Here is a 22,619-nt window from a genome sequence, read left to right as displayed (position 1 = left end):
TGTCCTCTAGTAGATGGGGCCGGTAACGTAGTAACCAAGGATGAGGAAAAGGCTGAGGTACTTAATGCCGTCTTTGCCTCAGTCTTCAGCAGTAGGACCAGTTGTTCCTTGAGTTCCCTGACCCCTGAGCTAGAATACAGGGATGGGGAGCAGAATGAAACCCCTGTAATCCAAAGGGAAATGGTGAGGGACCTGCTTCAGCACCTGGAGGTGCACAAATCTATGGGGCCGGATGGGATCCATCCAAGGGTACTGAAGAAGCTGGCGGAAGTGCTCACCAGGCCACTCTGCATCATTTATGAACAGTCCTGGATAACCGGGGAGGTCCCAGCTGACTGGAGGTTGGCAAATGTGACACCCTTCCATAAGAAGGGCCGGAAGGAGGATCCAGGGAACTACAGGCCAGTCAGTCTGACCTTGGTGCCTGGGAAGGTCATGGAGCAGATCATCCTCAGTGCCATCACACGGCACATGCAAGAGAACAGGGTGATCAGGCTCAGTCAGCATGGGTTTGTGAAAGGCAGGTCATGCCTGTCAAACCTGATCTCCTTCTATGACAAGGTGACCCACTTAGTGGACGAGGGAAAAGCTGTGGATGTTATCTACCTGGATTTTTGCAAGGCTTTTGACACCGTTTCCCATAGCATTCTCCTGGAGAAACTGGCTGCTCATGGCCTGGACAGGTACTCTTCGCTGGGTAAAAAACTGGCTGGATGGCCGTGTCCAGAGAGTGGTGGTAAATGGAGTTAAATCCAGTTGGTGTCCAGTCACAAGTGGTGTCCCCCAGGGATCGGTGCTGGGGCCCGTTCTCTTTAATATCTTTATGAATGATCTGGATGAGGGGATCGAATGCACCCTCAGTAAGTTCACAGACGACACTAAACTAGGGGGGTGTGATGATCTGCTTGAGGGTAGATTGGCTCTGCAGAGGGATCTGGACAGGCTGGACAGATGGGCTGAGGCCAATGGCATGAGGTTCAACAAGGCCAAGTGTCGGGTCCTGCACTTGGGTCACAACAACCCCATGCAGCGCTACAGACTGGGGGCAGAGTGGCTCGAAAGCTGCCTGGCAGAAAAGGACCTGGGGGTGTTGGTGGACAGCCAGCTGAGTATGAGCCAGCAGTGTGCCCAGGCGGCCAAGAAGGCCAACACCATCCTGGCCTGCATCAGGAATAGTGTGGTGAGCCGGACTAGGGAAGTAATCATCCCCCTGTACTCGGCACTGGTGAGGCCTCACCTCGAGTACTGTGTTCAGTTTTGGGCCCCTCACTACAAGAAGGACATTGAGGTGTTGGAGTGTGTCCAGAGAAGGACTACAAAGCTGGTGAAGGGTCTGGAGGACAAACCTTATGAGGAACGACTGGGGGATCTGGGGTTGTTTAGCCTGGAGAAGAGGAGGCTGAAGGGAGACCTTATCACCCTCTACAACTACCTGAAAGGAGGTTTTAGAGAGATGGGAGCTGACCTCTTCTCCCTGGTGACAAGTGACAGGACAAGAGGAAACGGGTTCAAGTTATGTCAGGGCAGGTTTAGATTGGATATTAGGAAGCATTTTTTCACTGAAAGGGTTATTAAACATTGGAATAAGCTGCCCAGAGAGGTGGTGGATTCACCGTCCCTGGAGGTGTTTAAGAAAAGGGTAGATGAGGTGCTTAGGAACATGGTTTAGAATTGGTGGTGTTTTTATCAGGGTAGGTTAACGGTTGGACTTAATGATCTTAAAGGTCCCTTCCAACCTCACTAATTCTATGATTCTTGGCGGTTGTAGTTCCTGTTAATTTTGCTTAGGTTTCTCCATGGATGAGTGGTTTTCAAAGTTTAAGGAATTGTAAAACTCCAAGAGAGTTTTCAGTAACTGAGCTGGCAAAAAAATAAGCCCATAGTCCAGATTTTTTAGACCATTTTCTGTAAGTTATAAAAGCAGTGACCAACCAGGATCAGGTTTCCATTGTGTTACAGAGTGTACAGGCACAAAAGAAACCTAAAGGGTTTATACATCTAAGAAATATTAGTAATTTCATTCTTGGTGTCAGTTGTTTTAAACTTTGAAAACTATGCTGGTTCTTTGGATTTTTATATTGAAGATTGTTAAAAGTATCAGTGTACTGTTCAAATAATTAATGCACTTTAAAAAGAAGATTTTAACTTAGAATCAGTTTTTAGACTGATTTTTTTTTCCATGTCTAAAATTTCCTAAAGAAAGTTGTTTCATTGGTGGTCAAGTCAAGACACAGCAATGCTCTGGAAAACCTGACTTTTTGTACTGCTGTTCCACTATTTTTATTTTGGAAAATGGTATTCTCTGTCTTGAAGTTTCAACAGATCTCTTATATAAATTTCAATGTTTTGTATTAGTTGATTTTTGCAGAAATATTTGAAGTTGTATCTAATGCCAGATGATTAATGTTAATGAGATTTAAAGGTCTTGTCAAAAAGCCAGACTTACATTAATTTTACTTTTTAAATTCCCATTGACAAGGATAGAAACTTTTTGAGCATTTCACTGTAACCAATGTAGGATCATCATTATTTCTTGAGAAGTATGTCTACTGTACCATCTGGGGCTTTGAGTAACCTGTGGAAGGTGTCCCTGCCCATGGCAGCGGGGTTGGAATAAGATGGTCTTTAAGGTCCCTTTCAACCCAAACCACTCTATGATTTTGTGATGATTTCTGTGGCTTTCGTATAACAAAATCTGCGTAACTTTTTAAAACTGATTTATTTGTGAAATGGAGGCATGTCTAAAAAATACTTGAGATGGGAGAACACATTCAAAATAAATATGCTTTAGCAGCAGTGGCTTCAGATGTGCTTCCTTTCTCAACATTCATCCGAGTACAAAGCTGGGTCCAACAAGCTGGATTTGTGGGTGTCAAACTTTCCCTGAGTTGAACACTTTCTCTTCTTGGCCTCTGATGTACATAATCATAAACTGTCATGCCTTCAGGTAAGTGGGATTATGTATACACCTGCATTAAGTTTTTAGAATGAATATTCAAACACCTTCCAATGGCGCATTAATCATCTCCAACCTCAGGGCTCAACTTTATGGACTATCTTGCCTGGGACTTGTTTTGGAGGCCCATCAGGTGGTTGAAGCATGTAACTTTCTGACTGTTAGCTCTCCTAATAATGCTCTTCGAGGAAAAATTTATATGAATTTCCCATCTTGGCCCTCTCATTGTATTTGCATTGGAGACCAGCCTAATTTTTTTTTACTCTATAAATGGCAGCTTTTATGAATTATTTTCTTTTTAATTTCAGTCTCCCTTTCAGGGAAATCAGAAATCTTTGTTGTTTGCTACTTTGCTAAGTATTATCTTCTCAGGTAATTCTTCATCTAATATGTGCCCACTTCTTTTGGCATGTGAAAGGACACCGAAATGTAATTGTTAAGTTTAAAGGCTTTTTATTTTTAGTTCTGTGCTAGCCTGCAATTTTGGCAATTTTATTTAGTAAGTGTTTTTTTGTAGTAAAACAGAGAAGTCATGATTGCTGTGAAATCAAAATGCTTTTGAGAGATTATATATGAGAAGTAGTCTCTGAATGTTCCGAACCGTAAAATACCTGGGTTTGTTGCTTTGAAAGATGGAGTGGCAGAGATAATCATCTTAGATTTTTTTAATAATTTAAGATAAAATTATATGTTTACAAGATAGCTTTTGCTGGGCAATGAGCCAGGAAAGGATTGTCAATCCATTACCACAGATCGAACAGATAGACTGTGAAATTAAGATCATGAATGTTCGTCATGAAGACATCAACAGTCCAGTGTGTATATATAGAGAGATATATCTCCATAGCTTTTCAGTGAACAACTCATGACTTCAGCTGGCAAATTCTACTATGGTTTGGATCTCAACTCTGAGTGAAGAACACTCAAAACTTACAAGTGCAAGAAGGAGATCAGGCAGACAGATTCAGCAACTGGAGCAAGTGAAAAATTCCAAGAAATACTAGTGGAAATTAAAGGACCATACGGGCAAATTTAACCAGTGCCTTCACCTTTACTTTGAGAATTTGACTGAATGGTCAATATCATCATCAAGGTTGCTACAGCGCCCACTGCTATTCTTAACAAAGGTCTTCAGAGTAGGGGTACTGATTTTTAGCCTGAGGCTAAAATGATCAGTACTACAAAATAAGCAATGCTGATTTTTATCACTGATAGGTATGAAAAAGGGGAGGCAGCCTTAGCCTACCATCCTGGCTATCACCCCTCTTCACTGACTCTCTCTGTTTATTCAATTACTGATAGTTTGTGATTGTTATCTATGACAATCTGCAAAGCTTTGCTCCTCCTTCAAAGCAGGGTGTTGGAGTAGATTCAGTACTTCAGAGCTTTTCCCAACATGAAATATTGCCAAAGACAAAGTCATAAGAGGCTTCAGGCTCTTATCCAGTGACGTTAAGCAGCCCTGCAGAAAATCCCTCCCCTGCTTCCCCACCCCCGAAATATGGACTATTCATCATAATATCTGTGACCGAAAGCTATGGTTTTAATTCTGCACAGTCTAATGCCCAGGTGTGAACCAGACATTCTGATTAGATATAAGCCGTCAACCTTTCACCTCAGTATGAAGCAATTACAATGAGATCTCTTTCTTTTCCTGAGCTTCTTCCCATCCTCTCAAAGCCAGCTGCTAATGCAGCTCTATTCATTACCTGTGACAGAAGTAATTGCTTCACAAGTCTGATCCTATTGCTAAAGTGCTGACAGGCAACTTTCCAACAGTGCATTGTTTTTGGATCTAGAGCAGTTGGCATGGCTTCCTTTGTTTGCACAAACTCCAGGCATCTGAAGGATATTGTCAGTGATGTGACACCTCAAGAGTCTCTGCCAGAGCCAGTTGGCCAGATCTCCTGCACAACATAATCCATTCGATCTTTGGATTACTGCTTGCCCTGCACCAAAAGTGACAGTGAATGTAGTCTCTCACATCACTTTTCAGTTTGTACAATATTCACACAAAGGTCCGCAGCTTCTCAAAGATCAGCAAGAGCTTCTGAAATGTCCTCCGTGCCCACTACCCGCTGTCTGCCTGCTGCAACAATGGGGCAAGCAAAACCTGCCACACTTCAAAGCCACATGCAACATCCAGAACGAACAAACTGGAGGGGAGTGCTCAGCTGAGAGCACATTGTGCCGCTGCATTAAAGAACTACAAACTCTTGCCTGTTTGAGGGGGGTGGCCCCTCACTACAAGAAGGACATTGAGGTGTTGGAGCGTGTCCAGAGAAGGGCAACAAAGTTGGTGAGGGGTCAACGACTGAGGGAACTGGGGTTGTTTAGCCTGGAGAAGAGGAGGCTGAGGGGAGACTGTATCACTCTGCAACTACCTGAAAGGAGGTTGTAGAGAGGTGGGGACTGACCTCCCTGGTGACAAGTGATAGGACGAGAGGAAATGGGTTCAAGTTATGCCAGGCGAGCTTTAGACTGGATATTAGGAAAAAATTTTCCACTGAAAGTGTTGTTAAGCATTGGAATAGGCTGCCCAGGGAGGTGGTGGATTAGCCATCCCTGGAGGTGTTTAAAAAAAGGGTAGATGTGATACTTGGAGATATGGTTTAGAAGTGGTTTTGTCAGGTTAGGTTAATGGTTAGACTTGATGATCTTAAAGGTCACTTCCAAACTTAACAATTCTATGATTCTATGATTAGATCCACAGTAGAGCAGAAATAATTTCCTTGTACAATTCAAGATAGTAAGATGCTAAAAGTAAGAGTGTGTGTACATTCTGTACCAGAAGCTTATAGCCTATGTTGATGGCTGCTGCATTAGCTTGAGTTTATACATCGTGTGTCATACTTACTTTTGGTTTGCACAGTTGCAGTGATGATTTTTACCCTGAGATGATTCACCTTACACCAATGTTGCTTTAGTTAGGAATCAGGCCTTCCGTACGCCTATTTAAGTGAAAGGAAAAGAAGCTCAAAATACAACAGTGACTGTTGTACCACCGCAGTAGTGAAGAACCAAAGCCTACCCCCTTGTTACGTAGTGGAAGATCAAGCTTTATGTTTTCTCATGTCTGTCCTTAGCTCAGTAGAGATCACACTTAAAACCATGTAAAGCAGTTAATTCAGAGGAAGTGATGCTACCTCAAACGCTTGAGCACTAATTTCGTAGGAGCTCTTCCTCAACTTGCGGTGCTAAATCTTCCTCCTCTGCTGTCCCCGGGAGAGGTGGCTCTGTACCGTTTATCCTGCCTGCGTGCACAGCCGGAGTTCGGTCTCCAAGATTCACGCAAACCCAAAATAAGCTGTGCGCCTCACCGTGCCTGACAAAACACTAGATGGCAGCCGGAGCCAGGAAAACACCAAAAGGCCCAGGGTTCCTGTTTTTTATAGGCAAGATTCCCCCTTCCGCTCCTCCCTCCCATCCTCCGCCTGCCCTCTGTAATTATTGTTGGATACAACTAAAGGCATATCTGAGAATTACTGAAAATAATATATACCGCATATAATATAATTTGAGGACTTGGGCTCTGTGTTTCTGTGACTTGACAAGAAATTTGAAACAGGACTTGTGTCAGCAGCATTAGTGTTCCCTCCTTTTCAATGTAAGTATATTGCAGATTGAGGTATCTATCACAAGAACATGAATCTGAACTCTAAAATAAGATAAAACCTGTACAAATGATCAGATTATACTGCATTTAAGGCTGTAGTCGTTTCCCCTAGAGTTTTGCTGTCATAAATTAGGATATGGCTTTTAGAAGCCTTTTTTTAAACTTAATAGATAATCTGCTGGGCGAGCGTGCATCAACCTGTGTGTAATGCAACAGCCCGGGGACCACAAACCCAGATGCAAATGAGCATCTCTTTATGGTCTTTGAGATGTACATGTTGTATTTTCAAAACAGAGCACAGGCCCAGTATTTTACCTCCAAATGTCTTGCGATGATGTAAAGGAACTTTAGCAGCTGTGTCTGCGTTGTCCTCTCTACAGTATACGCGTTGAGACTTTATTTTTCAGAACCTGTTCAAGCGTGGGTGGGTAACTCAGCCCCTTATTTCATTATCTCACAGGTCTGTGTGCTGCATCCTATAAAAAGTTTCTCTGTATCTGTGACCTTGCCCAGGAAGGCAGTGGCCTAGGTATGAAGTGCCAATGTGTTACTGACTGAAGTTTTGCTATTTATGTCGACGTGGCCGATTAAGGATTGCCTCAACAGTGTTCTCAGGGAAAGACGTTCCCGCTCTCCCTGTAATACATCTGGAGATGCCCCACTAGAGCACGTCATCCAGAACATGCCCAGCGTTAGCAGGCTGCCAAGCACATCTGCACAGGCCCCAAGGTACTCTGCTTCCTAATAGCAAGTAACAAAAAGAGATCTGTGTCCCAGAGTGTCTGCAATGCGCTTTCCATACAGGTCGGGGTGACTTAAAATGAGCAAGTTACTGTAGCATAGATCAGCATGACATAACTCTTCTACTGTGATTTCTCTGTGGCATACCAAGCCAGCCACACTCTCCTTCCTCCAGCTATCCTCAGTTGCAAATTCCCCTTTGGATGAGAGAAAAGCTCCAAATGCCATTTCTGGCAGTGGGGACCTTGGCTGACGACAAATAGCTGCAGGAAGAGAGTCCCAGCTGAGGAGAGGGGTCAACCTGGGGAACGCGTGGGGTGTGAGATCTTAGGGAAGGTAGGAGACGGGCTGGCCAGAGAAGCCCAGCAGCAGCAGGTAGCTGCAAAAGGGACAAGAGGTCCTAGTTTGGGACCTAGTTTAGTACCTACAGGGAATTTTTCTAGTTCTAGAAAGGACATTCTTTTCTAGCTCTTACAATGAACAGGCAGGGTGACATCTATACAGATTTTCTATATAGCCATATAGAAAGCCTCTGTAGAGATTTTCAATTTTCTATAGATTTCCAGAATAAAAAAAAAAAAGTTAATTTGGCTCTATGAGTTCATCAGGATGACTTTATTTATTATTAATGGCAGAAACCTCCACATTACTGGATGTTTGCATTGGCCTTTTGTAGGCAAACAGCTAAAAAATACTTACTGTTTTCACTTCACTACTGAAAGCTAAAAAATAATAAAAACTCTCTTTACTTCTACTTCATTATACTTGAAATTGAGATTACAGTTCTGAACAGTCCTCCAGCAAAACACATTTAAAAGAAAGTAATGGTTAATGTTATTAGAAATTCCTGTTTCAATATTTATTCAGGTGTAATTAGCAATGTATTAGCTGTGTAAAAGTAAATTGTATCCCACTTCATCTGTGCACCTTGTGCAGCTCACTATGTTGAAATGGAATTCATAATGATAAACTGTCGTAGCAGGGGGAGGTTAAAAGCTTTACTTCTGTAGGCACTTAGATCTTAATAGCAGTTTCCACTGAAAGGAAGTGCAAACCCAGACATAATGATTCCCATCAACAGTCATTTGTGTTTCTGACACTGACAAACACTGCCATTCAGTCAACCGAATCAATTAAGAGAGAAAATATGTTTTCCACTACTGCACACTCCTGTTCGGTCAATTTCTCCTATCTTTTATTTAAATATTGTGGAAAATGAATAACTAGTAGACTATCAGAACTATTTCTTTCTGCCCCTTGAGTACCTGCCAACTACCAAGCCTAATTTTTGACATTTTAGGAAACGCCAGCCCAACTCTATACTGAAGTTAGTCCCTCCAGTCCAGCAGGCTTTGTTACTAGTATTTATTTCTTCTTCTTCCCGAAGTGTTCATTGAAATTTTCAATGCACCTCAAGTGAAGTCATGCTGATTTTGTCTCCTTGGGAATCCAGAATAGAGAGCTGATTTGTCTAGTTTTCCCATGTGATAAGCATGGAGAACTAGGGAGTCCTCAATACAGAGCAGTCTTCAGCTGGACATTCTTAAAATTGATCAGTAGGCAAATCTGAAGAATGGCAATATGTCTTGAATCCTATTCCTAGCAGAAATTTAAAACCAGACCTCAAAAAAGGATGTCACGGAGACTGAAGTTCACTGAGAATAGTTAAATATAAATCACATCTGTCTCAGGAAGTTCTTGAGCTGGAAGTGGCTGATAGCTAGGAGTGTACACGGTGGGAGGTTTTTTTGTGGTTCTCCTGTTCTTATTGTGGTACTCAAGCAGAAGATGTCTTTTTGCATGGCCAGAGACAAAGGCACCTATGTCGTGCAGGAGGCAGAGCATGCTCACAACCCACAAGAGTCCACATTTAATTCTTTCTCTGCTTGAGGAGACTCAGACCTCCATTCTTGGAGAGTCTCTTAACTAGTAAAGAAGAATTTGAGGTTCATTGGACTAGAGAGCAAGCAAGAAAGATTTTAGGAATGTAGTTTGCTGGGTAGGCTGCACACCTGGACATGAGATGGAGAGTCTTTAGTTCCAGTTCCTGGTCCAAGAACTGCTATGCATTTTTAAATGAAAGAATTATAGACAAAATGTACAAACCATGGGAAGCAGAGAGAGAAATCACAGCCTCCTTCCCTCTCTCAGTACTCTTCACTGGAATGCTGATTTCTTTTGGCTAGGATACCCTCCTTCCTTCCCCTTCAGAGTGACACAACTTCAAGAAGTGAAAAAAAAAAAAAAGGATCATAAAAGTACATCCTTGTCTTTAAACTTCAAAAGAAGGTGGTGGCCACAACTGTGTTTTCTGTAGAGTCTGGTCCTGGTGCCACCAGGTAAGTATGCTGGGGGAACTTCTGGACAGAGTCCCTCAAGAGGCTTAGTCTGATTTTTGGTCTCAGATAGGTAAAATACTTGCCAAATTGAGGTGTCCAAGATGTTCGGCACTGGCAGTACTAAGCCGTTCTGGGCACTTGCAGAGTTGCACCCTCTGGGCACATGGGGAATTCTCAAGACAAATAATACAGTAATAAGAGCGATTAGGGGCCTCCAGTGGGAACTAGATCTGTTGGGTCTGTGGAGACCTAAACACCTACATTTCACCGTGCTGCAGGTGCTTCAGTGCCTTCTCTGTCCGCTGCCATCACTGCTGGGTGCCCCGTACCAGCAGGGGGGCTCCGATCTCCAAGTTTGGACGGGACATGGCCCAACTGCACTCAGTCGGTACCTCCTTGGTGTCATGCTGTCATCTTCACTCCTAGAAAACAGATGCTATGGGGAAGTTCAATAATTATATTGTTCCTGAAAACTGTGAAGCCACAACAGACTTCTTTCCTTCCACTTACAGGGAAAAGAAAATACAATATACAGAACAAAACCAGTAAAAAAGCCGTCGCTTCCCAGTCTCTGGCATGCGAATAATGCAAGATACAGACTTGTAGAGGGTTCAACATAAACTTGGCAGTTGTGTGAAGATGTTTGAGGTTTTTTTTTTCTCCTATTTCTCCGTTTTCCTGTGGTTACCTGTTCACTGAGAATAAGAATGAAACGATTTCTGAAATAATCCTGATTTAATGGGAGATTTGGTGTTCACTTCAGCAGCACAGGATCAGACCCATAGTCTGATCCAGTAAAGATATTTGTACATATTTAACTGAAGAAGGTGCTCCCTGATTACAGCAAGATGGTTCCACTGCTTGAGCATGCAAACGTGCGTTCAGCAGACTATCCATATGAAATCTCCCAGATATTTCTTATTTAGCTTGCATTCTGTGGTAACTAGTCTGAATAAATACCTGGAAAACAAAACAAACACTGAAACCAGTTACTTCCAACTCCACACGTGGCTCTGCTCCAGAAGGGTCTGTACTTAGGCGGAGCCCTGCAGTCCTGATGTAATCCAGAATGAAGCTTTTAGAGAGCACTCTCTGGGGGGAGAAAAAAAATCCACCCATTAAAAGAATAATTTTATTTTAGCAGAACTGCTAGGAAAAAAGTCATGTCAGTGTTTCCACAAATGTTTAAAACCATTATATTGACTTAACCTTCTGCATAGAAGATGGAGCAGAAGATAAGAAAGCAGGAAAGACTTAGTTATGGTTTTAACCTATAAAGAGACTAATGATTTTCTAAAGGTGGCATCAGCTACAATAAAAAACTCCCGAATCAAATTACAGCTGTTGGGCTAATGTAAGCACCAAATAAAATAAGATTTGCAAATACATTAATAATATTATTTGGATTACAGAGGCAAGACTCAAAGACTAGCTAATACTGTGGGCAGATTAATTATAGTCTTTCTTGCAGCCTAAGTTGTCTTGGAGAGGAAATATTATTGTATCAATCACATATCAAATTTTCCACTGTATTCATCTTTAACTGAGCATGCTCATTGAAGGTTTGTTTCATTTGAAGGATTTTTTTTTTTCCCTTCACTTGCTTCACGTCTTCCAAGATATGCAAGAGGACACGTGGAGGCAGTGTCTCCGGTGTGGGACTCTTGCATTCCAGCCTGTGAAAATATCCGTTTCCAAACGCAGTACAGTAACTGTAAATCCACTCCCACCCTGCCTGTTGTAATGTCTTCTGTCAACGACTTCAGAGACAGCACGAACTTTATGAACTCAGACTGAAATACCACTAAAGACAGGATGCATTTCTATTTTGAAATGGACGTGTAAGGGAGGGCCGTCCTACGGTGGCAGAGATCTTGCAAGCTAATGGTAGGGAGGACATTTTGCAATAGCTTTCCACCAGAGGGGAGATGTTTGGGTAAACTGAAGCTTCAAGCAATAGAGTGTGCTTGGTTTGATTTCATTTTCGCTCTTAGTTCTCTGGCTTTTTAAAGCAGACACATTCACAGCAGGCACGTAGGTGGACCTGGGACACCCAGCAGGTACTTTGCCATGTTAAACCAGATTGTAGTTGATGCAATTTGAGCTAAATAGGTGGCTGAACGTAGGGGAGGAACCCTAGAAGGGCAAGGTAGTTCTATGTGCAACTCCACTGATTTAATGCTGGAACTGTAAGTCATGATTCATGAGCCACAGAAATGACTCCTGGTAGCATCATGAGAAATATTATGTTACTCAGCTAAAATCCATATACATCCATATTATACACGTTTATTACCTAGCCAATGTCCACATACATCAAAACAAAACTGGTTTGGAGAAGTTAAAATTCATGTATAAATTCATGGATGATGAAGTTTAAATTTTTAAACTTTAACTTGGTAAGTACTAATTTAACTTGTACCCACCAATTTGCTTTTTTCATGGATAAGCTGGGAGACCTGGTGCCAAATATTTTGTGCTCCACACCACCTAAATGCTTTACATCACTGAGACTCCACTTTCAGCTGTGACCAGCCAACACCTGTCGGAGAGGAGAAGGCAGCACTGGTGAATAGTCCCTTTTTCCCCAGCTTCTGGGGGGACGAGTGTTCAGATCACCAGCTGCTTCTTCATCCGTAGCTGGCCTTGTGAGTAGCTGCGTGCTCAGCAACCCGACCATCCAACACCACAGATCTGAATGAAGAGAGCAGTCTATTCTAAAAAACTTCTTAAGTGGATGAGAAGCCATTTGATTAGTGCAGGTGTGTTTTCCCTTCCTTGAACCTCCTACATGATCCTGTCTGTTGGTGGGATGCTATTGATTTTTACAGTTTCATGTACACCCTTATCGCTCTCTACGACTACCTGAAAGGAAGTTGTAGTGAGGTGGGGGTTGGTCTCTTCTCCCAGGTAAAAAGGGATAGGATGAGAGGAAATGGCCTCAAGTTATGCCAGGGAAGGTTCAGGGTGGATATTAGGAAAAATTTCTTCAATGAAAGGGTTATTGGAACAGGCTGCCCAGGGAAGTGGTGGAATCACCATCCCTGGAGGTATTTAAAAGACAGGTAGACGTGGTGCTTAGGGACATGGTTTAATGGTGGTTTTGGCAGTGTTAGGTTAATGGTTGGAATCAATGTTCTTAAAGGTCCCTTCTAACCTAGACGATTCTATGATTCTATGATGCAGCAAACCATTTTGTCACATGCTTACCTTTAGGTTCACTTGTATTCCCAATGGCATCATGGAGCACACTTAGGGAAGCTAAGCATATGCCTGGGAATATGTTGTGACCTAAAGGGCTGCCTGGCTTGCGGGTGGGTAGAGATCATGACTGTGGTTTGTAGGACTCCATAATACACAAGGACACGGAGGCTTTTATCCTCTGAATTTCTCTACCTTATTACAGATTAGCACAAATACCACAAAAATCACCAATAGGAAGTACGCCTATGTTTAATAAAGTGAATATATGTATATATCAAGCTATTACAAATGACACTCAGCAATCAATAATATAGTATCAATCATTAGTATGGCAGCAGTTAATAATAGCCACAACCAATTGTATAGCAGCAACCAAGTAGGTATATGCTATTACAGGTTACTACAAACATTATTAGTGAAGCAACTTCTTATCAACAATATAGCAGTCGATATACTTATGCTAGATAATTTATATGGGTGTATAATACTGACTGGTACTAAGTGGATTACACAGATTTCAGAAGGGGCCAAATCATGCCAAAGGAGAGGATAAACCGATCCCAGAGAGGGACCCAACCATCCTAGAGGTGGGAGGACAAACCCTCAAAACTGGGCCCAAAGATAAATAGACAGAGTCTGACTTTGGTGGTGATGTGCATTGCCAAGCCTGGAGTCAGCCAGGCATCCCCAGTGAGCATCCAAGCGCTCATATAAAGTTTGTGCGTGTTTCAATCTGTTTAGGAAAGAAAAAGCACATGCATTATGGGAAGTTCTCAGAGAGAGAGGTTTCATTTTGGATAAAAATTAAGTACCTCTTAGATCATAGAGGCGTAAGAGGGTGTAGGACATCATAATGTCAAGCAGCCAATAGATGTTGTAACTTTCAATTTTTTATCATAACAACCAACAGATGATGCTGTTTTCTCTTCTTTTAGAACCATTTTATTTTCCCAGACTATTTCCACTTTTTCAGACCATAGGTTGCTGTTGCAGTTTCTTGTTTTGGGGCTTAATGGTAGTGTCTCAGGATCTTTTTGGTTTCTAGGTACCAAAGATGCCAGCTGCACTTCTCAAGGGTGTTTCTGGTTCCCAGGCCTAGTCCTCCAGCTCGCACCTCCAGGCTGGCAGGCCTTTCTCTGTCAGTATTTTTCAGCAGAACTTTTTCTTTTGCTCAGTAATTTTCACCCTTCCAAGCAGGCCACCTTTACAGCTGTTCACATCAGGACATGCAAAGGCTTCAGGGTTTTGCTGGGGCAGAACCCTCTACCCCAGCAGGGACCAGTGCACACGCTAAGCCTGAGGAGGCAACGCTGGCATTTCTTTTTAATAATTGCGTTTGCTGAAGCTCTCTTTTGTCGTGTTCATTCATTGGAATGATTTTTTCTGTGTTGCTACTGCTTCTCTTGATAAATGCCTGCTTAGTCTCCCACAACAAACACATTTTTTTATAGTTCTCTGCCATGAATGTTCATCCTTTAATTAACAGCTCCAGAGACTGATCAGTGTCTCAGCTATGCCACTGCATAGCAAGAAGCTTTAACATAAACCACAACAGCAATGTTGGAATTTAATTATGATTACAGCTGTTAGAAACAAAGATAAAAGATACAGATAAATAGTGATTTTCACAAACATTGCTGACATTTGATGGGTTAAAGGCTTTGATTCTCAAAGCTATATAAGGGCCTGACTCTACAAACCAATGGGAAGGGCTCTTCTCTTTTTAAAGTCAGGAAAAATTATTTTTTTTAGTGCATTTGCTGTAATATTTTTTTTCTTTGAATGCCTTTAATCACAGCAAAAAGGGATGGAGAGAAGAGTCAGGGTCAGCTACAATTGTCCATCCCTGACAGATTTTTGTTTAAGCCATTATTACAGACCTCCAGTGACAGACACTCTGCAATTGTTTCCTTCTCCTTGACCCACTTACAGTTACAAATGTTTTTACTAATGTCTAAAATGAATCTTGCTAAAACTTAAGCTCGTTACTTTTTGTTCCACCTTGTGTGAGCATGTAAAACTAAAATGATTCTTATATCGAGTAGAAAACTTAATGGAGCCAAACTGAAGTAAGGGCCTTACAGAAATCCCAGTCCTTCCACTTTAACAACAAATCATGGAGAAATACAGCTTTCCTTGTACATTTCTAGTGATTTCATCCTACCTGTGCCTCCTGTAAGAACATTGAAAAGGAGTGTCAAAAGCCCTTATTAAAGTCAGGACAAATGGAGCATTACTTCTTCCCTAACCTTAAGACCAATTACCCTTTTGAAGAAGAAAATAAAGTTGAATTGACGTAATTTGGTCTTGACATCAATGTTGGCAAGTACCAAATTTTTTTTCATTATCCAGATACTTAGAATTAGTTTTTCAGTTGTTGTCAGCAAGGCCTGTTATTCCCTATTTCCTCTCCAATTCTCTCCGTCTCTCCCAAGGGCAGGTATTTTTCCTGAACTCTTGTTCCCCTCCAGTATGATGTTCTTCACTGAGGTTGCTTCAGCCTGTCCTTAAATATCATACTGGGCAATTTATCAGCCATCCTGAAACATCAAACTTCTAAGAGTTTTACCTTCCAAGATCTCCCTACCCCATCCTTCCACTATTCCAGGCTGAAATCTTACACATTTTCAGCTGGTATTAATTATTATAGATTTGCTCATCATTGAACTTTTTATGGAAAGCTGAGCAAAAGAAAGAACTGAATGTTTTGGCCTTCTCCACATTGAGCTGTTTAGCAAGTGAAGCAGAGGTCTTCCTTTTGCCTGGCTCTTCCCTTACAAAGGGTGTTTATAGCTGAATTTCTTGTTATTTGCCCTCTTTTTACAAGTTGCATCTTCTTTTATGCCTTGGTCTTTCGGGTTCTGTCCTAATTGCTCATGTTCATTCTTCTTTTCCTGTAACTATTAATGTGAGCTTTCCTTTTTTTTTTTTTCCTTTTCCCTCTTGCATTTGAGGACAGTGATGAAATGACAAAGAGGCAAGCTGCCTCTGTGTCCTGTCTGAATTTATCTGTATCTGTCCTTCATATCATTCCTTTCTGAGTGACAGACATTCTCCTTAGCTTACCCTTCCTTCTTATTGGTTTCCCATGAAATTTTAGTGATGCACTACCTAAACTTAGTCAAATCTACCTTCTTGAGGTCTATTGTTTTGTTTTGCTGGTCTCCCTTTTTCTTCACCTTTTAATTGTGAATTCTCTTTCTTTTGGCCGCATTCATGCAAGCTGCTTTCAATCTCAGATTCTTTCTACTGATTGTTAATTAATTTTCCAGAATTAACTTAACCACATCTGAAATTAAAACAAAAGAGATAAGTGGCTTTGTGGGAATTGGGCACTAAAATACTCCTGAATGGCTGAATTAGAGATGTGCACCCTTAACTTACTCAGCACACCTAGCAGTACCACAGTCTGAAACTCCCTGGGGAAAAGTTTGTAGTAAACTACTATAATTAGATAAAAATTATTTGATGAACAGTAGCAAGAGGGTTATGTTAATTAATTGGTGCCCCGGTCTCTAAGATGTAGGATAACAATTTTAAAAGCAGTCAACATCCCTTAATATATTACTGGTGTAATAGGAATAAGCTTAACTGGGGAGATACCTCAATGGCACTGGGATATGGGAATTTTTCAGATCTGTAGATTTCTTTCATGTTCTTGGGAAGGCCACTTAAATTTAAATCCAGTTGTTTCCAGTTGGGATCCTCAATATCTTTGTTCCTTAGTACTTGACCATGAAGGAAGGGGGGTTTCTGGCATGACCTCCTCTGTCCTGCAGCAGCTCCATTTCTGGGCACGTTGAGACGACAGTGCACAGCTCAGCCCCTGCCCTCACTTGTCTAAATCTCCCCAGGCACTCCCCTGACTGCCTTGTGGGCAGGCAAGGTCACTCTGAGCTCCCAAATTTGGGTCCACGTGAAGTACAGTGGAAGCTTGCTGCTTTCCTTCGAAATGCAGCTGGATGGAAAATGTTGAACGCTCTGCAGCAAGCACCAAGAAGTGGGCTACAGGGTTCAGTTCTTCTCTTTGCGGGAAAGGATTCAAACCGCCATTGCTCACCTCCCAAAGGGTGTGTAACCGAGGGCAGGGTAGGCTCCGCTTCACCTGCTGAACTTGTTTCATTGTGTGGAAAAGTGAAATGTGCAGTGAGTCACGGAAAGCGAGCAGGATTCCTGAGAAAAGCAGTTGGGGCCGGAGGGTGATGCCTGCTCTTGCAGCCAGAGTTTGTGTACGCATTTTGCATGAAACAAATATTGCATAAAATATTGATGCAATCCTTGTGGCCAGGCCCAAACCCACTGTTCCAAGCTTCAACGTGAGCATCTAATTGCAAGGCTAAAAATCACAGTCTTTCTTTCCAATGCAATGAAATTTTTTCACATCAAGCAGGGCATTGCAACAGGGGAAGACTGCGAGCAATCGGTGGGCAAGGCACCTTAGTGCAAGTTACGAGCCTGGACAGGTTAGGCAAAAGAGAACATTAAACCCAGTTTTCCTCCACTCATCTTGCATGAGTGCTCCACAACTGAGTGATTTATAAAGAGAGTTTTTTCCTCCTGCCAATCTATGTTAAAGAAAGGGAGTCAGCTCTGCCTCTACCACCAAAGGAGAGGCTCCAGGTGAAGGCTCAGAGATGTGAAACCTGCGTGGAGGGAAGCATCACTTCATAACACTGAGTAAGACACCTAGGGCCCAGAAAGGGAGAAACTTAAGAAAAATATCAGACCTCAGCACTTCCAGCCACCTAATTTACATAGCTCCCTGACAAGTTTGCTGCTGCCATGCTCAGATCCACCACGTATGTATCTACACAGGTCTCTCTGGGTTAGCTCTTTCAAGATATTTAAGTGTGTTACTCTTTTATTGCAGTTCTACCAGAGACAGGTGAAATATTACCTTTCCCTGGTCATACTGCTTTCTTGTCTAAAGATAAGTTACACATGAGTCCTGTCCAAATTATACATGAGGAAGATGAGCGAGTATAGTCAAGCACTGGAATAAATTGCCTGAGGAAATCTGTGAAATCTTCATCACGGGAGACTTTTAACAAGACGCTAGACAAATATCTGCTAAGGAAGTTGTAGGTAGAGTTTAGTCAGTGTTTGGGTGGGAGGTGGAACGGCTGATCTGTGGAAGCCCTTTCCAGCCATAATTTTCCGTGATTCAGCCACCTGTGACTGTAAAGATTGCTTCACACTGTGTGTGCATAATAGACTCTTGATCTTGATAACACCACTAGATCCAAACCTATGATGTCACTTGCAGCTTCACACTTCATAAAAGTTTATTTAGTGAAAACAGCATCCACAACCTCCCTGGCGCAAGGATGTTAGTCCTGTGTCCAGGCAGCAGGTAAGGCACGTTGGAAAAGTTGAACATGTCTGCTGAGTTCTCAGCAGTAAAAGCTGTCAGCACAGGCAGAGGAATGCAGGAGATAAACAGATGCTTGGAGGGAAGAGACACCATGATGCAGAACCTGGGACTGCTCTTAGAATTTCTCCCAGGTGATTGATTTAGTTCAGGGGTCACCCTGCCTCAACCGTCACAAAGTGCACCGCATGTGTCAGGAGCACAGGCATGGAGCCAGCAGAAGCCTCTGCTTTGCTTTCTGGTGACAAAAGGAAATATTCTGGTCACAGACAAAATGTTCCAGGTAGTGTTTGAGCATTTCTAACCAGCTGAGGTTAAACTGAGCATCCATCACTCTGTTCATATTGCTTCAAAGAAGCGCCTTGCATGCCCGAGGGCAGCAACCCCCTAATCTCTCTGGTTAGGACCAAATCTCTCTCCTTAGGACCATTAATGCCTCATTTGGAAACCCATCTCTCAAAATCCCACGCAATTCTGTCACAAAGAACCTGCTTCTCCTTCTACACATAAATGGGTCATTATTTGCCTTTCCTCCTATTTGTAGGCCAGTACATGGAAGACTTTTGGAGCTGCTTATGTACAAATGTATTTCTGCCAGAAGGATGACTGCGAAAACAAAGCCAAAGTCCGTGACTATCCTCATACGCTGGTTTTATACATCTCAGAATAAAAGTATATTTTAAACTGGTTTCTGCAAAAGGACCAGCCGCAAAGACATATTGAAGCTTTTTTTGCTGGTCACTACGGAATAGTGTGCTGAGCATCGACAGCAATGAAGAAGCAGCAAGGTAGAGAAGCCCATCTTACAGTGTTTGTCAGCGGGAGTTCAGAAAAAAAGCAACAGGAAGGATCAGGCACCTGGAAGACCTGGGCTTTGAAGTAGGACGGTTGTTAAACAGAGATGAGAGAACTGAGAGGATACTTAGTATTATCTAAAATGCTCAGGCAGCTGCTGCAAAAAGCGAAGGAATAAACATTCAGTGGAGATAGAACAAGAAGTAATAAACTGCAGCAAGAAAGATTAATTCTCATTAGAAAAGAATATCAGAGGGATTGGGAAATATCTACTTGCATGTTGTCAAGAATAGGTTATGCAGATACCCATCAGGAATAAGATGTTGGGGATCATCCCTTCAGGGACAATGACCTCTCAAGGCCCTTTCCAGCCATATTGTCTGTACTTCTATGATAAGATACAAAACAGATGCAGATATGACAGGAGATGTTAGCAACTGGAAGAAAATCCAACTAATTAAAAACTTTAGAAGGTTATTGTCCTTTGCTGCTCTGCCTCGGGAGACTGGAAGGTCCCTGGGGGACTATCTGAGTATAAAAAGCAGACTAACGTGGAAGCAGAAACCAAAATTTTCCTTAAATGATAAGCATAAAGATGCTTAGAAGATGGAAATAAAATCTACTTTCATTATTCATGGGCTTGCTGCAGAGCTGGAAGACGTATAAATATTTACAGCAAAAGGTAATAGTAGGCTTCTCATTATCTGCATTGGCACCAGGAGGGAACGGAGAGGTCCTCTCATCGTTAATATTCATGACTACTACAGCAGTCAAGTGACTCCAACACCTCTAATGGCAGCACCATCAGAACCTTAGATATTAATTATGGAGTTAGTTAAACCTCTAACAAATTGGCAGCATTGAAGCCATATACACAAAATCCTGCTCTTCAGGACGTACACTGCACCAGATGCATTGATGTGGGTTTTGTCCAGCAGAAGGTGGGAAAAATTGTTGTTAGACATTCATGAAGAGAGCCAAAGGTGTCCCATTTGTTTCTGCAGATTTCAGTCTAGCAGGTTAAATCATCCTGAACTGTCAGACGCGAGCCACTGGGGAAGAGCTAAGACCAGTTACACCACTTGAGTTCTGAAGTTCTTTCTGCTTTGTTTGGGCTTGCACACTCAGCAAAAAGCCTGTAATTAATTCAACTGGCTTGTTAAAACAAGACCCGCTGATTTCTGATCTCAGCTTTTTGGACATTCTCCCTCCACACTCAGCCACGTTTGCAGCAAAATGCAAGCGGCCCAGCCCAGGCGTTTCGTAATGCAGCCCAACTCTCTACCTCCTATGCAATACAGGAAAGGAATAAAAAGATGTTTCTGTAAAAAAAAACCCAAAACCAAAACAACAACAACATACTTTGACCAAGGTCATGCTCCCTTGAAAAATTCTCAAAACTGGAATTTTACGAGTATTCTGGGACAGCTGGTGGGCTGAGAGAGCTCAAGGATGCTCAGTGGGCAAGTGAAGAAACAGGATCCAAGTTGCAAAGTAGGAACACAGAAATATGAGCGCACACCTTGACAGCGTGACCAACGCACGCCCCACGAGGCTCCAGGGACCCTGACCCCAGCTGCCCAGAGCAGGTTGTATTTTCTCTCCAGATGACTGCCCAGGTCTCCTTCCTTTATGAGGAAGCTGGAAGAGATAGGAGCAAAAAGCGGGGGGAAAGGTAGGCCTATAGGACCAGCACACGCAAAAGCCAGCACACGAAGAGAAGAGTAAGCATGGTTGGAAGAAATTCAAAGTAGGCAAGCTCTGGAAGAAGCTCCACACAGCTCAGATTTACCTTATTTTCACCCAGGTCAAGGAAAGGCTCATCCATCCAGTCAAAGACCAGTTCTTTTCCTAGAGTAAAATAATTTCTTGCTCGTGCCAGAAAACAACTAGTGAGGAATCTAGGATCTCCATAACTGGAATAGTTTGAAATGGGAAACCCAGGTTAAATTACTTTCTACCCCTAATTTGGCACACCGGGGCCTCCTTCTCCTAAGACTGATGACCTAGTTGAAAAGCTGCAGGGCATTGTGTAAACCAGCTGTCTCAGCCTTCCTGTCTGATGATGTTCTGCTGTGTATGAACCCTATTTTGGAGCCAAAAAGGAGAGGGAAAGATTACTGTGTAAGATCTTTGGGCCTCTGCTATTTTTAGGAAAATATTCCCCTAAAAATGCTGTTAAAATCTGTTGCTCCTGGCTACAGATTGGCTAATTATAAGTGGGTGATGCTGAGTGTGATGGATGCTTGGTAGTATTCCTAAGTAAGTTGAAGGCAGAGAGGTGGGTTTATAGGAGCCCCATGTGTTTAGACCCTTCAATTTTAGGTACTTGTAAAACTAACTGACATCAAGAATTTCCAAAAGAAATCACACCTAAGTTCACTTTTACGTGTGCGTGCTCTGCCTGGACCAGGCAGCCCTCAGCATGACGGCTGCTGTTCACGCTGTTCTTAGAGGCCTTTCCCTCTTCAGCTTTTTTATAATTCACCCACAGGGAGCCGGGCCCTTTCTCTAGTGACTTTCCTTTTCTTTTGCTACTTGTTTCTCTATGTCAGTTTGACAATAACATACATCTTCATTATCAAGAAAAAGCAAAGCCCTTTTTTCCTGCCTAAGTCTTACAGCATCATTGGGCTTCATAAAGAGCTGATGCCTTTTTTTATGGCTACAGTACAGCTAATGGTGTGCTTATCTCAAGCTGCAGAGTGTTTCATAAATTTGTGCGCTTTCTTTCTTTCTTTTGAGGGCTTTTTTTTTTTTCAAAACCCAGAGTCAGGAGCCAAGAAATCACACTAGACTTACAGCTTCTGTCTGAAGAGTGTGTTTCTCACTCTCCTAGATGCGGAGAAATTCAGAATACTCTGAAGATCCAGAGGTAAATGGAAAGAAACCAAATTATGTCATTCAAAACAAGTTTATTTTTAAGGCATTTCATTTTAGAGAATGGTGGTAGAAGCGAGGAGACAAGGGACAGGTGAACTTTAGTTTCAGTTTTATTTTTTTCTGTTTGCTGAGTTCCCTGCCATGATTTGTCTCTGAAATGCAGAAGTCCCTCTCCCTTTACTGGACAAAATCAGAAAACTGTAGCTTGGGCCCTGTAGTTTTACTTTTCATGCAGGAAGAGAAGGCCAAGTTTAAAGAGCCTGGGAAGTGTTTCTCAAATAACTTACTAACCTATTAGTGTATACATATACATGCACAATATATGAAGGTGAGAAACCCATTTGAATCTGTCATGATGATGATATCAGAAAAGTATTGAGATATTACTACTAACTTTAAAATTTCTTGGATAACGGGTCCATAAGATTACTGGTCCTGTGGGTGGGGCATCCTGTCTGCTCAGCTTGTTCCCATTACCAGCCCACCAGATCTGTCTCTGGAGCTGGGATCCATCCTCAGGAGACCTCACTCTGCAGGAGAGGCTGCAATGCCACACAGTGATGGGTGAAGAGAGCGAGATGCCATGCACAGGGCAACCTCGGCAAGCCAGGAAAGGCTGAAAGGTCAGAGTCATGGGTACCATAGCAATAATACAGGTGGCCAATGTTTCTGGCACCATAACTGTCCAGGATGGCAGGACCACCATGCTGCCCA

Source organism: Vanellus vanellus, assembly GCF_965231255.1.
Source record: "Vanellus vanellus genome assembly, chromosome: 2".
NCBI lineage: Eukaryota > Metazoa > Chordata > Aves > Charadriiformes > Charadriidae > Vanellus > Vanellus vanellus.
Note: the sequence above shows the minus strand (reverse complement) of the source record.